The sequence below is a fragment of the Sprattus sprattus genome (assembly GCF_963457725.1).
Source record: "Sprattus sprattus genome assembly, chromosome: 17".
Taxonomy (NCBI): Eukaryota; Metazoa; Chordata; class Actinopteri; order Clupeiformes; family Clupeidae; genus Sprattus; species Sprattus sprattus.
The window spans coordinates 29,298,673-29,318,910 of NC_137915.1; positions in this window are offsets into that span (position 1 = coordinate 29,298,673).

A 20,238-nucleotide genomic window follows, 5' to 3' on the forward strand; every position below is an offset into this window, starting at 1 on the left:
CTTGTAGGTCTACATATTAACAGAAAGTTTGAGTTGAGTTCAGGCAGTGTTGTCTTCTCTTCTCTTCTCACGTGGGTCCCACAATCACATAGACTGTGTGTGTTAAATAAACCTTGGCCTTTTAAGCATTGAAGGAGACATCAACTCTTTACTTTCAAGATGTGACAAAATACTGCACTTTTGGATACTTATTTATAACATCACAGATAAAAGTCTAATGTAGGCTATCTGATCTATTTTCAGCATTTCTAGAAATTAAAGGTATAGCTATTATAAACAGTCCTTATATGATTTTGGGGTCACCAGTGGTGTATACTAGTAATTGAGTTATTGTACAATGTTATGGTTATGGTTAAGGTATTGGTTAAGCTTTTGTCTAAAGCGACTTACAAAACTATGTGTAATGTAAATATATGTAATGCTGTCACAGAACATGTTTTGCAAGTTGTCTCCCACCAATTACACAAGATAACATGGTTCAAACCAGTTGCATCAAGAGATGGTCAGAGGAGATAGAAAATGATCAGGCCATATCAGCCCAGAACGTCTGCACTATTCCAACACATATTTGTGTCAGTTCATACTCACTCTTCCTAGTTGTGGTAGGCTACTGGGGCTGTCTTGGCCTGCACTCACAGAGGTAAGAGAGAGAGTGGCCATACACAGATGTTTATCCACAATGAACCTATGGGACAGTCCAGAAAGGTGGTTACAATAACAAGGGTGGTATCCCTTCAATACATATAATATAAAGTTTGATAAAGTATATATGACCATAAGAAAAATTAAAACTACAACACCAAAGGATCTCATGTTAGAGTCACTGGACCTCAATGCATTGAAATACGCTTTGCAAATACCAGCAATTGAACCCTATCAATCTAAAATATAATCTCTCAACACATTTTCTTAGTTTAAATGTGTATTGTAGCTTACCCTTGCTCATAGATGTTTTGCAAAGGTTCCTAATTTCACAAGACAACATTGTGCAAACCAATTGCATCAATAGATGATTAGAAGAGATAGAGAAACTTCAGACCATATCAGCACAGAACATCTGCACTTTTTCAAAATATATTTTTGTGTCAGTTTTGAAGTACTGTCCCTACTTGTGGTAGGCTACTTGGGCTGTTTTAGCCTGCTGATATAAGAGCTGAACTCACAAAGGCTAGAGACAGAGAGGGGCCATTAACAGACCTTCATCCACAATCAACCTAAGCAATGGGACAGTCTAAGGCAAGTTAAATAAAAGGCATGATATCCCTCTGATACATAAAACATAAAGTTTGTCAAATATGAACATAAGAACAATGGTTTTGCCAACAGATGATGTCATTTAGCATGTTTTGCATTGTGGGACTGCTCAGAGGCACCATCGAGGGACGGGCTGATGGTTAACAAAGTGACAGAACGTCTGTGGCATTTAATGTTAATCTAAAGTTTGAACATATCTGTTAAACATATGTGAACATTTATATTAGTCCACATGTTCTGTGTTTATTACATTATCTGATTGGTTTACTACAAAAAGACATTACACATTACAAGTTATTGCATATAACTTGGAAAGGTTTAGATTATGAATCACAAATGCCACTAATGGCATGTTTAATTCGGAAAATTAAAGGGGAAAAGCAAACTTTCTTAAAATATATCCATATCAAAGACAAAGCTCCAAAGTGTTTTATAATTGCAGTCAGTGTATGTTGTGTGTATGTACTGATGGCAATTTTTTTTTTACCACAGATTAAAGGGAAACTTCTGCATTTTTCAACCTGGGCCCTAGTTTTAGATCTTTTTGGGTCCAAATTTTTACTTGGAACGATCGTAATCGGAGTTAGAACGCTAAAACTGCTGACAGATGATGAAGCATATGGTTGACACATAATGATAACTGGTTTAAACTGTTTGCATACCACAATTTACACACTGAATAGATAACTAGATGTTTTGTAGAGCAAAAGCATTTTCAAAATGGATGTTACGATGTGCACACATGACTAAATGATGTGGAGGTTAAACAAACTGATTTGAGAATTTTACTTCTGATCTGAGAAACGTACCAAAGTGACTGAGAAAAACTGAAAAACAAAAACCTTTATGTTTGAATCAAAATAATGCAAATTGAATTGTAAGTTGCAAAATACATTGTCATAATATTGCATGACCAATTCGTACACTGAATTGCAGAGGACCAACAACCATAATATAAGCAGAGACAGGAAAGCATCCACTTCCTCTTCTAAAGAAACTGCGCCCTGAAAGACACCCTGCTAAAGGGTACAGAGGTCTTAGCCCAATGTACACCAATTGAAAGACGGGAACAGTGATTAAAGTAACACTGTGCAACAATTTGACACTTTCTGATGTATGGTTTTATAGGCAACTAGTTTAGGTAGCATCCTCAATTTCATTTTGATGGCATATTGTCATTTAAAGGACAGATAAACACCTGTGCCTTTCCCACTAGCCATCCAGGATATGCCCTACGTAGTTATGTGTACCAGGCACATAAGCACATGTAACGGGGGCCTTCATTATTGTGTTTGAAATTATCACGTGTGACACACAAGATTGCAGTGGCATTGTAACCGGAAGGTAAACACGGGATTGTAGTGATTTGTAATTGCTTACACATGAGTGGTGTGACTAAAAATAGATTAGCCCAAATTACCTTATTCTCGTCCATCTTCGTGGTTTGTTATCCCCTGATAACTGTTCTTTCCCTCACTTTAGCCCGACCAATCCGTGAGCTCTGGACCAGATTGAACGCTGTTTAAATCCAGCACGAGTGTAATTTGACGTTGGACAGGGGTGCAACTGCCCAGTGTCAGGGGGGTATGCATCATGCCAACAGATAGCCTGTATGTTTGACAGCACAGCTAACATGAACAGCTAATGGTAATCATGGTAACCAGAGTTACGTTTCCAGCTTCTTGTTAGTTACTGTGAATGCTACCAGAGCCCGTCTGCCACCTTATATTTACCAGTTGTTATTTTTGCCTTAATAAAATTGAGATGTGTCATACATGGGATTGGTACAGTAGGGGTTTAACCAAAATCTAAATGTAGCTATCATCAGCCTAACTGATGAGGCTTAAGCTAGCCATAAACCCCCATTTGGCTGCTACATTTCTATGTTAGCAAACGCTAGCTAGCCTGCTAGCTAGTCTGTTAACATTATTTGCAAGCCTCCAAGCACAAACGTAAAGTCACCTTGAAACCTACCTGTTGCCTTTCACCATCCACTTATTTAATTGCTGTCGCATCCCCTGACATGTCTTCTCCTTTTCCCTCTTTCTTTTTCTGTTCTCAAAGCTCCCAACAGCTTTTTTGCTTTATCCATCTTCCATCCAACCAACTCACTACTTGTAAGCTAGCTTAGTTCTGCTTGTGTGTTTAGCGCTCACGGCCTCACGCTCCCTCTTCTATGTCAAAATTCTATTATGGAATCTTAAGAGATAAGGCGCCTACTCTAGTCTGTTTAGTCCTCTAAAATGTTCAAAATCAGAAATGATTTAGAAACGCACAACAGCAGCTACATATAGAAAATACCCCAAACATGTTTTTTTTTTTTTTTTTTTTTTACCATCGCTTTGGCGCTCCCATGGTGCGGCGCCTCTATGCGCCGCATACAGCGCATACCCCCTTTTTGCGCCACTGACATTGGACAGGGAGCACCGGAATCAACAAGCGGCCTGGTAGCACACAAGAGGCTTCTTTCTCCTGTTGTTCTTCTCAAGCCGACTACAGGTTGCTACTTTTACCTGGGGAGTCTCTCCACCAGGCACGCAACGATTCATGTGCTTCCTTGCCTATTTATGGACTTGTGACCTCCGGAGGTATTGGACTGTGTGTGTGTGTTAGACTCGCAAACTCTTTCAGTAGCCTGAGACTGCTAGAACTACTGTTGTTACGTGAGTTGATGTGGTTGCCAGATAGGCAATAGTATTCCCCATCTGTGAGTATTCGTGCAGGTAGTTGCCAGATTTTACAATTAATGCTCCATGTTTTATACCATATGCCTATTTATTGACTATTTATTGCTGGCTGTTATTAATGACTACATCTTGTGTTTTGTATATTTATTGGAGGTTAGTGGACTGCCCACTGCTTCCTCCTGTTGTCTATCTTGACTGTTACATTAAAGAACAATATTGCATAATCTGTCTATGGTGTGTGTGTTGCCCAGCCACAAGCTCAAACGAACTTAGCGTGCTTGCATTAGAGTAAATTGTGAACACTGCCCTTCTGGGCTGGCGAAGTCGGCTACATTGTTACCCTATCAAGCCTTACATCTTTTTGGCGTGTGTCGGCAGGATTATTTTTGAGTTTTAGTGGCTGGGTATTATATTGTTTCCATGGATCCAGATCCTTCTAATCAAAGCAATGATGGGGCCTTGCAGTCTGGAAGCGTGACAGGCTCTTCTCGTCCTCCAGCTCCACCCAACAATCCTCTTTTTGCTTTCCCATGGTTTTCTGGCTCTATGGGGATGTCAAAATTCAGTGGCGAGAAAATGGGGATAGCATTTCCACAATGGAAGGACAATATGTTGGCTATGTTTCGTATCCAGAACATCCCTCAAGATATTCAGACGGAGCTGGTACTAAACTCGTTAGAAGGAGAGGCACGACGTCAGATAATGATTTTAGAAGAGGTTAACAGAGATACAGTTGCAAAACTTTTTAATCAATTGAGTCAGTTGTATGGTGACAAGGTGCCTGCCTCTGTTCTCCGTTCTATGTATTTTAATTGCAGACAGGAGGCCAGAGAAACTGTTCGTGCTTTTGCTCTTCGCTTACAGGAACTTTTCCAGCGGCTGAAAAAGAAAGATGGGCAGAGCCTGGCCAGAGATGACGTCCTATTACGGGATCAATTCATTAATGGGCAAAGGGATGTCACATTACGCCGTGAGTTGAGAACAAAATTGCTACTTAACCCTAACATTAGTTTTGCAGACATCAAAAAGGAAGCCATCATTCGAGCTGAGGCATACGGAGAGGAGGAGGTGGCCGTCCAAGTACACTTCACAGAGCAAGTGAAGCGGTCAACACCACTCGAAGCTGCACTGGGCAAAGTTAAGGATGAACTGCGCAATGAAATGATGGGTGAGCTCAGACAACATATGGCAAACCTGTCTAAAGGCATCTTGCAGGAATTGCGCTCTGAATTCCCTCAACAGACCCCCACAGCGCCTAACCATGCTCCAGCTCAAGTATGGCCCCAGTGGCAAGACCCTGGACATGGACAGCAACGATGGCGATCCAACTCTGCTCCACCATCCAGACAGACCAGCTACCCAGCTGCTTGGGGTAGAGTGATCTGTCACCGCTGTAAACAGCCAGGGCATTTAGAGCACCATTGCACAGAGACCCTCCCTGTTCAACAGCCGGCTTTAAACTCTGCTACCCAGCCGTAATGGATCCACCGGCTGGGTTTGCGAGGAGAGGTCCCAAAAACATCCATGGCCTGGTAGGTGACACTCCCATTATCTATGCTGAGATGGATGGAGTTCAAGTCCCCTGTCTGTTGGATACAGGCTCACAGGTTACAATGCTAAAACAAAGCTTTTTCCTCCACCACTTTGGGCAACGGGGCGTAAAGTTAAAAGATGCCTCTTCATGGCTTTCCATTCGTGCTGCCAATGGGCTGTCTGTGCCCTATATTGGATATGCCCAGCTCGAGGTCCACGTTGGTAGCATTCAACTTCCAGCTTGTGGTGTGGTGATTGTAACTGATGAATGTCTCTTAGGACCACCAGGCCTCCTTGGGATGAATGTCATCCAGGACTGTTGGGACCACCTGTTTAAAGAGCCCCGCCCTGCAGGACGACCGGAACCACCACAAGCAACAATGGCTGGCCAGGAGGCGTGGTGTCGGGCTCTGAAGCTGGTGGAGGAAGGAGAGCGCTTTGCCTCCCCTGAGGGTCGTGTGGGATATGTGCGCCTAACAGACGTCCTGTTAAAATCCCACCTAATAGTGAAATTCTCCTTTATGGCAGGCACCGACCTGGGCCGAAGCGTGAAGACTACGAATGCATCATTGAGCCGCTCTGCTCCCACCCTGCAGTGAGTTGCGTCCGGACCCTCTCTAAGGTGCAGAGGGGGCGTGTCGTAGTGAAATTGAGAAACATCGGCCTTAGCCCAGTGTACGTCTATCGTAACCAGCGGGTGGGGGAGGTATTTTATGTCAAACCTTCGGATGCCATTCTACAGCCTGAAGTAAACTTAGCTTGGGTGGGCCAGCAAACAGTTGAGTTCAGCTTTCAGCAGGGTCCTCAACCAGCTCAGAATGCCCCTCCCATCCACGAACGGTATAGACAGATACCCCCACACCTATATCAGGACGTACGACTGCTCCTCCAAGGTATGCTTGATCACGGGGTGGTACATAAGAGCACAAGTCCATGGGCTGCACCTATAGTATTAGTGAGAAAGCAGAATGGTGAAATCAGATTCTGTGTTGACTATCAGAAACTGAATGCCGTCACTCCTAAGGACGTCCTGTCTCGAAGGATTGACCTGGCCCCAGATACGGAGGTCCTGGAAGACAATGAGGTCCCAAAATGAGGTGGCCAAAGATGCCTGCTTGCCGCATGGCGATAGCAAGGGACCCCTCGGGTGATCTGGTGCAGCCTCTACTCTCTGGTCGAACCTCTCAGCAGTGGAGGCAGGAACAACTGCACGATCCTATCATATCTGGTGTCCTGTTTTATCTTTCCAGACAAAGGAAGCCAGATGCAGGAGAACAATCACAGGAGCCAGCCGCGGTGCTGAGGCTTCTGAGAGAATGGGGCCGACTGACCCTGCGAGATGGTACCCGGTGGCGGCGCTACCAAGATCCAAGAAGCCAGGAGATCAGGTACCAACTGGTCCTGCCTGAAGCCCAGAAACAGGAGGTATGGCATTGGTGCCACGAGAGGGCAGGACATTTCGTGGCTGAGAAGACCACTTCCCTCATCCGTAGCTGGTTTTTCTGGGTAGGGTTAGGGATAGAGGTGAAGAAATGGTGTGAGGGTTGTCCACGTTGCATTCTGCATAAGAAGCCAGTTCGATTAGCCAAGGGCAAACTCACAGACTTTTGGGAGGACATCCCCTATGTAGTGGTTGGGCAGCCTAACCCTCATAATCCAGTCCATGTTGTGCACCCTCTGGGGGCTAGGGGGAAAGAGCGGGTACTGCATAGGAACTTGTTGCACCCCTGTAGCCTAAGTCTAAATGGTGGCCTCTCAGTTGAACCTGAACAGGGAGATTTACCTGGTGAACCCCCTGCTGTGCCTATTGTAATATTTTGTCCCAAATATTTTCCCCAAAAATTGAATTGGGACAAAAATTATAAAAATCTGTCTTGTATTGAGTTAGAACACTATGACATATAAGTTTCTTTACAGTTATTGAGGGTTGTCTCTGTAGGGATCCTTTCCATGTTGTCAAACACTTCTAACATTATGAGCAAGTGGCAAAAACAAGCGGGTTACTTTGATGCAGAAGCATGGGATCACATGGCAGTACATAGCCGTTCTGCAGTTGCCATTTATAGCGTTCTAACCCAATGCTGGATCAATTTCAATCGTTAATTGTATTTCGTACCAGTTTGGACCCAAAAAGGTTAACATTATCTGATTGGGATCAACCTGACATCTTTGCCTGCTGCACACTCTGATAAAAAATGATCAGATAATCACAAAAGTACAATCTGAAAATAATTTATAAGAGTTGTCCAAAACTCATTTGACTTAACTTCAAATTAAAGTCCAACTTTTTACAGATAGATATGTTTTTTGAATAATATCATTCTAATCCTAGGAATACAGGAAAGTCATTCATTGATGATTCCCCACAGGTAATTACATTTCTATTGTTGGAGATAGGATGATATCCTATCAACACACTGGTGGAAAGACATCACATTTGGCACTTGTTAACATTGTCAAACTCCTTGTATAAACTTGGTCATTGGTAGAATATTTGGAAGCTAGTTTGTTTTCAGTACTAAACAGAGGAGGGGTCTGAGGTTAGAAGCTTTACAACACCAAAGGAGGTAAAAGTGACAGGAACTTTGGGGATGCTTTGGGGATACCAGTAATTGAACCCTATCAATCCAAAACATAATCTCTCAACACAGTTTCAATGTTTATTGTGGCGTACCCTTTTCCTGGTGGTTGATGAACTGATCGCTGATGCTCATAGATGTTTTGCAAGTTTTACACATTTCACAAGACAACATTGTGCAAACCAATTGCATGAGTAGATGATTAGAAGAGATAGAGAAACTTCAGACCATATCAGCACAGAACATCTGCACTCTTTCAAAATATATGTTCGTGTCAGTTTTGACGTACTGTCCCTACTTGTGGTAGGCTACTTGGGCTGTCTTAGCCTGCTGATATAAGAGCTGAACTTACAAAGGTAAGAGAGAGAGAGGGGCCATTTACAGACCTTCATCCACAATCAACCTAAGCAATGGGACAGTCTAGAAAGGCAAGTTAAATAAAAGGGATTATATCCCTCTGATACATAACATACAATTTCTAAAATATGAATTTAAGAAAAAAAATGTTTTTTTTTCTTCAAACAGATGATGTCATTTAGCATGTTTTGCCTTGTGGGATTACTCAGAGGCACCATCGAGGGACGGGCTGAAGGTAAACAAAATGACAGAACGCCTGTGGCATGTTAATGTTAATCTTAGGCTACAAGTAGTTGCACATACTTCACAAATGCCATTACAGGCATGTTTAATTCTGAATGAAATTAAGGAATAAAATACAGTTTTTAGTTGTAATTTTACCAAGATTTTCCCTTATTTTCAGGTTTTTTAACATTAAATAACAACATTTTCACATTTTAAAACAATTAAATGGCCTAGAAAAATGGTAAATAACCGTTGTATTACGAACATTATTCGTAATGCAACATTTATTTTCCATTTTTTTAGGTCATTTAATTGTTTTAAAATGTGAAAATGTTGTAATTTAATGTCATTTTACGGTATTTTTTCTGGCGCCCCAGCTGCCACAAAATTACCGTTTATTATAATTTTTAGTGTATAGTCACTTACCTGATCTTTCAGCCTTTGAGAATATGCCTCTCTCTATCACTTGTTCACACACTAAATCCATTTATTGGTCTCATAATTACAGAAATGTGCTGTTAAATTAAATTACCCATGAAGATGGTAGATTAACATTGTTATACGAGTAATAATGCTTACATTTACAGAAATGTGCTGTTATTAGTTGGTTTTAATGGCATTATTTGTTTAAAAATCCTGTATATAATTTTTTATGAGATGTAATATAATAGTATACAACAATAATTTGATTAATCTTTAAAAACAAGTTAAAAAAAATGAATATTTAAAGCACTTTCAACTTTAAAAAAAACTATACTCACCTAATAACACCATAATTATTTTAAGTTTAAATGGTTTAAACCAGTTTTTGGCCAGTCGGAAAAGGGCTTAAATGAATTGTGTTTGAACAAGACTAAGCTGAACAAGAACAACTGCAATTTCCCATTCTCTGTATTTTTATTCTGTATATATATATAAAAAAATAACTAACAGGTAACCATACAGCAACTGGTTCTGAAACAAACAAAAACAAATTCAACTGAATTAGAAATGAAAGAAAAAAAGTTAAAAAAAAAAACTAAACAAAAATCCACAGACTCTTGATATCTTCTAATATCATTTCCAACTCGACTGCAAATGTAAATGTTTTTTTCAATAAGGCCCAATACATCAGCCCTTCATCTCCAAGTGGCATAGCAATCTTGTCACTTCTTGCGACGATACTGCTGGGCAGCTCCGCTTGGGTGTCCAATGCACACAATGCTAGGCTGGTGGCCTCTCGATGAATCAGGATTCTCAAGCAATGATGAAATGCTCGTTCTAGGCTGTAACACAAAACGTTTGAATTACTACATTATTAAACCAGCATGGGGAGGAGACCACAACACACCATCAGGAGGTTCAGTGATGCAACCAATAAGTCATAAGTAACAAACATACTTGCACAAAGTCCATGAGGTAGGAAATGGCTGATTTAACACTGCAGCGACTCCATCCAGCCCCTCGTCCTGATGGCATTGGTGGAAGAAGGTGTGTGAGCATCTGAAGTGCTTTGAAGCAAAGCATGTCTACATGAAAATATTAGAATCCAAATTAGATATCTACCATTACACAAGGTTAAAGTGCATATGACACTTAAAAAAAAGGTAAACGGCATATAATTATCAAGACTATACATAAAACATAGTACTTTGAAGTCATGTGTAAACCCGATGATTGAAAAATTAAGTTTGTACACGATTTCAAAGTGTGGTTTTCGCGACGCTCTTCGACAAGCAGTGCCGGCTTACCTGAAACCTGAAGTCTGTGGCAGTAAATTGCTCAAAATTGCTGAATTCTTCACCCTCCATCGATAGCTGTGTGGTGTGGGAACGAATGAAGTCTACCGCCACTGACATCACAGGGTCACCTGGCGGTAGACTTCATTCGTTCCAACGCCACACAACTAGCGATGGAGGGTGAAGAATTCAGCAATTTTGAGCAATTTTCTGCAACAGACTCAAGCAGAGATGAGATTGAGGAAGACTTCGATCCGGATCAGTTTGTAAAGGTGATTGTGAGCATTGAGCCGTATCTGGAAGACGAGCCAGCAGAAGAGCCGAGTTCTGACAGTGATGACATAGTAGCTAGCTAGCCTCGCTGCTAATAAGTATAACGCCCCCCTCATTGAGGCAGATGTACTGTTTGCCTCCAGTCTCTTAGCTCTTTCACAGCTGTTGTTTGTTAGGTCAGCCATTCTAAATAGGTTCTACACATACGTGAAATACATTCCCTATTTAATGGATAGAGAGCAATGCTCCCAGCATTACTTCACAGCAAATTACTTTAGTTGTCATTTCAAGCTTGCTGGAGAAGGCACTCTTGTGCGACACACATTCTGCACCCACTTCTTGCGTACTTCCTCGTCTTTTGGAAATTTGAAAAGGCTAAAAGAATGGGAACTGACGTTTGAGCAATATGCTGCAACACACCGTGAAGGCATATTTACAACTGATCCTTAAGAAATAGCCGGTGGCTCCCTGAGAAAATGTGTTTTCTGTCAGGAAAAATGGCGACCAAGTGCAACAGAGTACCTCCGTTTACGTAATTTAAGTTTTTTAACGCAGGGTGGAAGTGAGTCGCTTGGGAAGTCGGTAGCTCAGTGGCGCTGCATTCAAATGATGATTTTAACAAGTCAAATGTGTATATTTTTCCTCAACATATATACAGCCGCGGAAAAAATTAAGAGACCACTTCAAAATTATCAGTTTCTCTGGTTTTACTATTTATTGGTATGTGTTAAAGTAAAATGTACATTTTTGTTTTATTCTATAACCTACTGGCAACATTCCTACCAAATTTCAAATAAAAATATTGTCATTTAGATCATTTATTTGCAGAAAAATGGCAATTGGTCAAAATAGCAAAAAAGATGCAGTGTCTTCAGATCTCGAATAATGCAAAGAAAACAAGCTCATATTCATTTTTAAACTACACAATACTAATGCTTTAACTTAGGAAGAGTTCTGAAATCAATATTTGGTGGAATAACCTTGATTTAAAATTACAACTTTCATGTGTCTTGGCATGCTCTCCACCAGTCTTTCACATTGCCGTTGGGTGACTTTATGCTACTCCTGGCGCAAGAATTCAAGCAGCTCGGCTTCTTTTCATGGCTTGTGACCATCCATCTTCCTCTTGATCACATTTCAGAGTTTTTTTTATGGGATTCAGGTCTCGAAATTGGGCTGGCCATGACAGGGTCCTGATCTGGTGATACTCCATCCACACCTTTACTGGCCTGGCTGTGTGGCATGGAGCATTGCCCTGCTGGAAAAAACACTTCTCAGAGTTGGGGAACATTGTCAGAGCAAAAGGAAGCAAGTTTTTCTTCCGGGACAACGTTGTACTTTGCCTGGCTGAGGTTTGTAAAAGACCATAAGGATTGAACCAAAGCCGACTGGAGGGTCTCCTAGTTCGTCAGCTTTGCCCAACACATGGTCGTCTGATGGTTAGACGGAGACCTGGAGAGGCCTACAAGCCACAGAGTCTTGCACCTACTGTGAAATTGGACTCATCAGAGAAGACGAACTAGGAGACCCTCCAGTCGGCTTTGGTTCAATCCTTATGGTCTTTTACAAACCTCAGCCAGGCAAAGTACAACGTTGTCCCGGAAGAAAAACTTGCTTCCTTTTGCTCTGACAATGTTCCCCAACTCTGAGAAGTGTTTTTTCCAGCAGGGCAATGCTCCATGTCATAAGTAACAAACATACTTGCACTGCATATTTTTTGCTATTTTGACCAATTGTCATTTTTCTGCAAATAAATGATCTAAATGACAATATTTTTATTTGAAATTTGGTAGGAATGTTGCCAGTAGGTTATAGAATAAAACTAAAATGTACATTTTACTTTAACACATACCAATAAATAGTAAAACCAAAGAAACTGATAATTTTGAGGTGGTCTCTTAATTTTTTCCGCGGCTGTATATATTGATTGTGAAATACCACCTTCGTTCTATTTATTAAAAAAAAATAGTATTGAGGTGGCATAAGCACTTTAAGTCATCTTGAACAATTAAACTGGCTTCAGTTATTATCCATTGCATAAAAGTTATAAGTGCATTTTCTCCCCTATCTTTCTGAATGCGAACCAACATACCATCACTGTTGTTCCTGGTGGTTGAAGGATTTTCCAGATCCTCAGACAACTCCAACGCAGCAACCTTCATTAGCTTAGGGATGATGTTCATCTGCCATTTGCGAAGGAAAAGATCAGCTTTCCCCTCAAACTGGCTGGGGGGGGGGCATCAACCAAACCATTTCTAAACACACATTGAAGAGTTCAGAAGTCCACCTGACCTTTTTTGTGGTAAATTGGAAAAAACACAGCTGGCATGATTATCGTATAGTAGGCACTGAGAATATTTCCCTTTATATCATACCTACATTTTCACAGAAGTGGTTTTTGCACCTGAACTCTTCAATTAGAAACATGTATTGCCATCAGTTATACTCACACTTCACATGTATTGACTAAAATATTAATTTTAAGTATGAGATATATAAGAACAAATTTCACTCCACTGTCAATACTTTTGAATCTCACACTTTGACAGTGTCGTCAACTTACAATCCTCATCTCTCCTCAAGATTGCTGACAGCAACCCTCACAAGTAGCACCCTGTTTTTTGTGCATATGGTACCAGATTTCTCATATTCTGTGAGTATGTTTGGAGCTATTGACTGAATTAGTACTTTGAGTGCCTCCAATCCACTGTCGTCCAGCCTGTCATGGGAAGGTAGAAAATGTGTCTGTCTTGGCAGGGGAGGAGGCTGGAGAAAAACACAAACCAAAGCAAAAATGTATGAGCCATTGGTGCAGTTTAAAATCCCTAAACAAACATTTAAAACACATATTTTCAACAGGACTGCACAATTACTTAAAAAATTAGCAACAACTATTCAACCAAAGTTTTCTTATCTTACAGCCTTACCGGACATATCAGTTGAATTTCTGCGTTCGCTAGCTCAGAACCCGTCCAGAAAAAAATAACTGAAATGTATCAAGTTCGTTGATGTCTGTGTTACGATCTGTATCAATAAACTCATTGAAGTCGGCATTATACATGAGAAATCAATCTATATATACACTTCAGAAGGTAGGCCATCTTGAGATTTTCATTCATCAAGTAATTCCTTCGCATTTCTTAGGTGGTAACTATCTTGCAGATCTCTCTGCCATCTAGGTAGATAGATGCCAGTATTTTTTTTTAAAAAAAAGCTAGCCTCCATTTGCTGATAAAGAGAAGAAAAACAAGGTTTTAGTCATTATTCACTACAGTAAAAAAAAAAAAAAAAAAAAAAAAAACAGACAGCCACTTCTACCATTGCCATTGTTTTGCTAGCTAATCAAACCATGTAGCAAAATTAGATTGATAGATAGTGCCGTATTTGAGTAATGAAATCTTACCAAACTGTGTTTTATTTGAACCGTTCAAGGCTGGTTACTCTGTTGTAGAATTGAACAGAAAAAGAAAATGTAGCAGGTCAGGAACAGACAATACAATGACCAATACTCAAGCTATGCATTCAAGTTCACAGGAGATTGCTCCCGATTCCATTGTGCCTTGTCTGTGGGGGGGGAACTCGAACAAACTAAACTTAAAAGGCATTTCACAACCAAACAACACAATAACATGTAATGCTGGTGTGCCGTGAGACTTTTTTCCCCATAGAATACATAGATTGTGCTTCGAGAGAAAAGGGTTTGGGGAAAACTGATTTCCACCACTGGCGTTGCCCCTGCTCTATGGTTATAATATAAAATGGAGCAAACTAGCCAACACGATATGCTAAATAGCTAGCCTTAAAGCTATGGCAAAAGAGTATCTATGATATGTGCTTAAAAGAGCCTTCGTCATTAGAAAACGCAATATGTTACTAGCCAGGTTTCTACTTTCTCTCACTCTGCATGTTTTCAATAGCAAATACAAAATGCCAACCCATTTTACAGATTAAATTATCCAGGTTGGCTAGCTAGCTAACTTGAACTGTTAATGTTACCTTAGCTAGCTACTATGGCTTACATTACCTAACGACTACGAACTGAAGGTTGTCAGTGCAAGCTAGCTAGTCAAAGTTAGCCAGAGCCTCATATGGTGTTGGCTACACTCACATTACGGCCCCCATTCAGCACACCAGCATGACAGCACGACAACCTATACACAATGAGCCTTTCATCGTCAAATACAATGCCAGGGTATTAAGCTTTTTATTTTTGAGAACTCAATTAAAGTACAAAGACATTTACCTTTAGTCTTCTGCTGTCGTGTCAGTGTTGAAACTCCGTGGTAACCAGTGCAAGAATGTTCTATTTGGGCGCGCGCAGACCCTACATCGGCCTCAATGCGGGAGGCGTATGAGAGCATAGACATAATACATGTATATGTCTATGTATGAGAGCATAATCTGTATGCTAACGGTATACTTTTAGCAGAGAGTCTAGCTAGCTTAAGCTACTATGTGTCTTAATGGAGTTTTGGTCTACGCGAAATCAGCAACCTAAAATAATATTTGAGAGCTTCAGTTAAGACCACCAATACCAAGCACCATCCGTGTAGCACATAAACAACTAACCGAGTCAATGTAGACGTATAAAAAGTCGTGTAGATAGCTTAATTCACATAAAATATTTCCCACTAACAGGCTACACCCCGTCATCTTTGTTCAGTTTCGATATTTTTGACTCACTCTCAACCAATCAGATTCAATTTTTTTTACAGTGTACTTCACATGTGAAGACATACAAAGCAGTCGAAGAACGTTTCCCACTCTCCCCACAGTGAAACATATAAAGTGCACAGGCACAACAGATAAACATCTCCAAAGAACTAAGTAGTATACAGTATACAGACAAGACATTACATAACTTAACATAACATATCACTAAATAGAACATACAGATAAACGAACAGCAGCATCGTTTTTTACTTAAAAGTGAGTTTTTTGGTAAAAAAAAAAAAAAGGCAATTGGTAATGGCGCTGTATGATGTATTGTACATTAGCAGTGCAAGTTAAAAAACGGTAAAAGTGATAAAAGTGATAAAAAGTGATAAAGTGCAGAGACAGTTTGCTTCAGAGTCCTGAGTGATTTTTTTTTGGGGGGGGGGGGGGGAGGGGGGATTTCAGCCTTTTGTCAGACTGTCGGATATGGCGGGGGGAGTGAGCATAGACATGAATACGTAGACGCCGCCTCCACTGCTTCTCGGCGAAACGCGTCGCCGCCATATTGTTACAGGAGCTCTCTGACGTCAGAGGTCTGTCAAACGTGTCAAACAACCGCAAGTTGCCAGGAGCTGCGGTTTATCTGGATACAAATCACGATAACCTTTTACATTTCGCAACCAATTTCATGGAGTATTCAAGGGTTTATGCTCTACGTGAAGTGTGTGAAAAAGATTTGCCTCTACATTACTTTGAATCTCAATACGTAGTAACTAAAGAAGCACTATTTCGATAGTTTATAGAGCTTCTCAGTATTTTCAAAGTGCACGAGCTGTGCAAGACAGGTGCGCGTTTATCATAGACCCCATGCACATGAATGACTGGCGATTTAACTAGCGAGATTCAAAGTAATGTAGAGGCAAATCTTTTTCACACACTTCACGTAGAGCATAAACCATTGAATACTCCATGAAATTGGTTGCGAAATGTAAAAGGTTATCGTGATTTGTATCCAGATAAACCGCAGCTCCTGGCAACTTGCGGTTGTTTAACACGTTTGACAGACCTCTGGCGTCAGAGCGCTCCTGTAACAATATGGCGGCGACGCGTTTCACCGAGGCAACGGGCTGAAGCAGTGGAGGCGGCGTCTACCTATACATGTCTATGGGAGTGAGTGTAGAGAATTAAGCTTCCTGACAGCTTGGTGAAAAGGCTGTGTGCGGGGTGGCTGGTGTCCCTCGCAATCGAGGTGGCTTTCAGGGTGAGGCGGGTGGTGTATGTTTTGCAGGGAAGGGAGTGGGGCACCAATGATCCTAGCAGCTGTGTTCACCACGCGTGATGCAGCTGGACAGGATGCTTTCAATGATGCCCCTGTAGAATGTGTTCAGGATGGGAGTGGGAGCTTTTGCTCTCTTTCATGTTAATTGAAGTGTTTGTTGTGCGTATGTACTGATGGTCATTTTGTACCACACAGATTAAAGGGAAAGGGAGGATTTTTCAACCTGGACCCTATTTTCAGATCCTTTTGGTTCCAAATTTTTGCTGGGGACAATTAACGATCGTAATCGATCCAGTATTTATTTAGAATGCTAAAACAGGCAATAGCAAATTGGATATATACAGAAATCTTATGGAGCACGCATGCAAGGCGAAGTAAACCGTTAGTTTTGACATTGACTGGCTCGTAAATGTTATTTTAAGTTATTACAACATGGAAAGGATCCATACAGAGATACACCTGTGTGTGTTTACCTCAATAACTGTAAAGCAACTGTAGAAAATGACTGTTTGTACAGTCAGTGTTTTACCTCTGTTCTTCTGGTCTCTGACGTAATACCCCATTGAGTGCCTGTAGGCAACTATTGAAGGGAGGTGCTCTCCTTTGAGTGCCCACTCCAGTACCACACGGTGGATCAATCGACTACAGGCACGACCGTTTCTTTACAGTTATCGAGGTAAACAGACCTTTCCTTATTGTCAGACCCTTATTACTACTTTTCGGAGCCTATCAGTGATAAAACAAGCGGTTTACTTTGACGTGCATGCTTGCTCACATACAGATGACAAAGATTCACCAGGTTCTCTGATTAGAACAGAGAAAGTCTCAGTCTATGTATCCTAGGACTGACAGGAGAGAGTTTTAGTCACAGGAGAATTACCAGGCTACCATTATCAATTGTTATCCTGTCAATTCAGAACAGATTCGTATTATGCAGAGAATGCAATTGGTAACAGTGACACTCTGAACTCACACAAACACACACACACACACACACACACACCCACACCCACTTGCAACTTCTTCAGTACAGAGGGTATATTTCATCGTTTTTTTCAAAACTCACACACACAACAAAAATTAGAAGACAATGCATGTGTCATGCTAGAAATACTAAATATGTTCCCCTGTTTATTTTTATAGTTCATAATGTTGCTCTTCGTGGAAAAGCAACACAGTCGGAGCTATATGGAAGTGGACTTGCCTCGAATGCCATCGATGGTAACCGAAATGCAAAAATGCAACACGGCTCCTGCACACACACCGCTCATCATCCCAACCCGTGGTGGAGAGTTGATCTACTGAAGAAATATAGAGTGGACCATGTGAGAATCACCAACAGAGGAGACTGCTGCCCTGAGAGACTGAATGGAGCAGTGATTAGGATTGGTAACTCCCTCGAAAATGAAGGAAACAATAACCCTGTGTAAGTAGTGTGTTGTGTTTTTCATCTCAATGTCAACATTCTAAAATAGTACAATTTATTCTTGTCAAATAGATTAAGTTAAAAATGATGAATAAAATAAAATATGTTACATTTTTTACAGAATATGTTAAAGGGACACATGAATTCAAATTCAAATTCAAACATAAATTCACTTTGCAAAAAAATCCTGAATGCTCTATGTCCATCTAGACTTAATGTGTGACTGCAAATCAAATGCAAGAAGTGACCTACATTTACTAACAAATGTTCCACTTTCTCTTCCACTGTTTTTTGTATGTTTATCCTTCTTCCAATAGTAACCCACTACTCATGAATATGTAACTCTTTTCAGGTGTGCTGTGATCACCTCCATCCCTGCTGGGGAATCCAAGGCCTACGAGTGTCGTGGGATGGAAGGTCGCTGGGTAAATGTGCTCATTCCAGGGCAATCAGAGTACCTTACACTGTGTGAGGTGGAAGTGTATGCAGAAAGCAGTGATGTGGAATGTATGGACTAACCACATGAGCTTGTGCGCTCTATGCTGCATTGTAGGTCTACATACTGAAAGTTTGAGTTGAGTTCAGGCAGTGTTGTCTTCTCTTCTCTTATCACGTGGGTCCCACAATCACATAGACTGTGTGTGTTAAATAAACCTCTGTTTTTAAGCATTGAAGGAGACCTGCGTGAAGTTGGCACCCCATATGTAAAAAAAACATGTAAAACTATTTCAGATCGTTTGTGCTTCGTTTGTGCACGACAAATGAAAATTTGTGCTCATACCGTTTTTGAAATATCAAACATTACATTTTGTAAACATATGACGTCACTCAGCACCCCAATATTGTCCGAATCGGTTCAAATGTGTCTCAATCATTTGTGCATCGTTTGTGCACGACAAATAAACATTTGTGCTCTTTTAATTTTTAAGTTATTAAGGTTTCATTTTTTTCACTCAGCACCCCAATAATGTCAGAATTGGTTCAAATTGGTCTCATTCGTTTGTGCATTGTTTGTGCACGACAAATTAACATTTTTGCTCTTTCAATTTTTAAGTTATTAAGGTTTCATTTTTTTCACTCAGCACCCATAATGTCCGAATCGGTCCAAATGGGTCTCATTCCTTTGTGCTTCGTTTGTGCACGACAAATGAACATTTGTGCTCATACCACCTTTGAGATATTAAACATACCATTTTGTAAACAAATTACGTCACTCAACTTCCGAAGCTGGCGCCCCAAAGGTGAAAAAAACATATGAATGTGAGGGATTCTGTTGGTCACCACTGTCCACTTTCCAATCCCCCACCCACAGTTGCACATGTGATACATTGCTCGGGTTTCCCAGTGTAGTGGACCTCATGCTTAGTAATATAAGAAATGCTAAAAAAATTGACACTGATGCCATTATTTACAATAAAGAGTGATCTGCATGACCAACATTATTTGTTTATTTGTTTATTTATTGGATCCCCATTAGCTGGGGCAGACACCCCCGCTATTCTTCCTGGGGTCCTTCTTAATGACTGAAGTGCATCTTTTACCATCACAGGGAGTGAGTCCTGTAATACATCACACAGTGAGCCTCAAACTATACACCTACATGTATATGAGCATTTATCATTTGCAGTTGCTAACATTATCAATGTTGTTAATATATCAATTGTCCTAGCCCCCTAAAAACAGAGGACCCTTCAACTGGCATTGTTAGGTGCACAGGTGTGGTTACACATAACACTGGAGCGGCACTGTACATTGAAACAGGCACAGCGAGGTTCTTTGCACTGGAGGAATTTCCCGCCAACATCACCTTGCACAACGAGCCATTTACACTTCGAGGCATTGTGGCATATCTTCCAGGGCCGACCAGGAGCTCTCTTGGACACTACGTGGCCTTCTGCAGGAGATTGTCTGTTCTCTGGGAGAGATGTGATGACCTCGCCAACAAAGTCACAACTTCACCTGACAAAACAAAAATACAACCACATGTCATAATTTATACAAAGGAGTGAAAAAATAGCCAGTTTTTTCAGCCATCCATCCTCTCCAATCAAACTTAATTGACTTTTGTGTTCCTGCCTCTTGGCCACCTGTCGGCCAACAACCATCACATCACATCATATAGGCTGCCCTGGGCCCTGTCCTTCTGTCAGCAGAGGCTTTTTTGAGACCGTTTTTTGTTGCACTGTCGGACTTCAACTTACTGCAATTCATTTCCCACCATCAGTTTTTTTGAGGGCTTACAAGCACACAG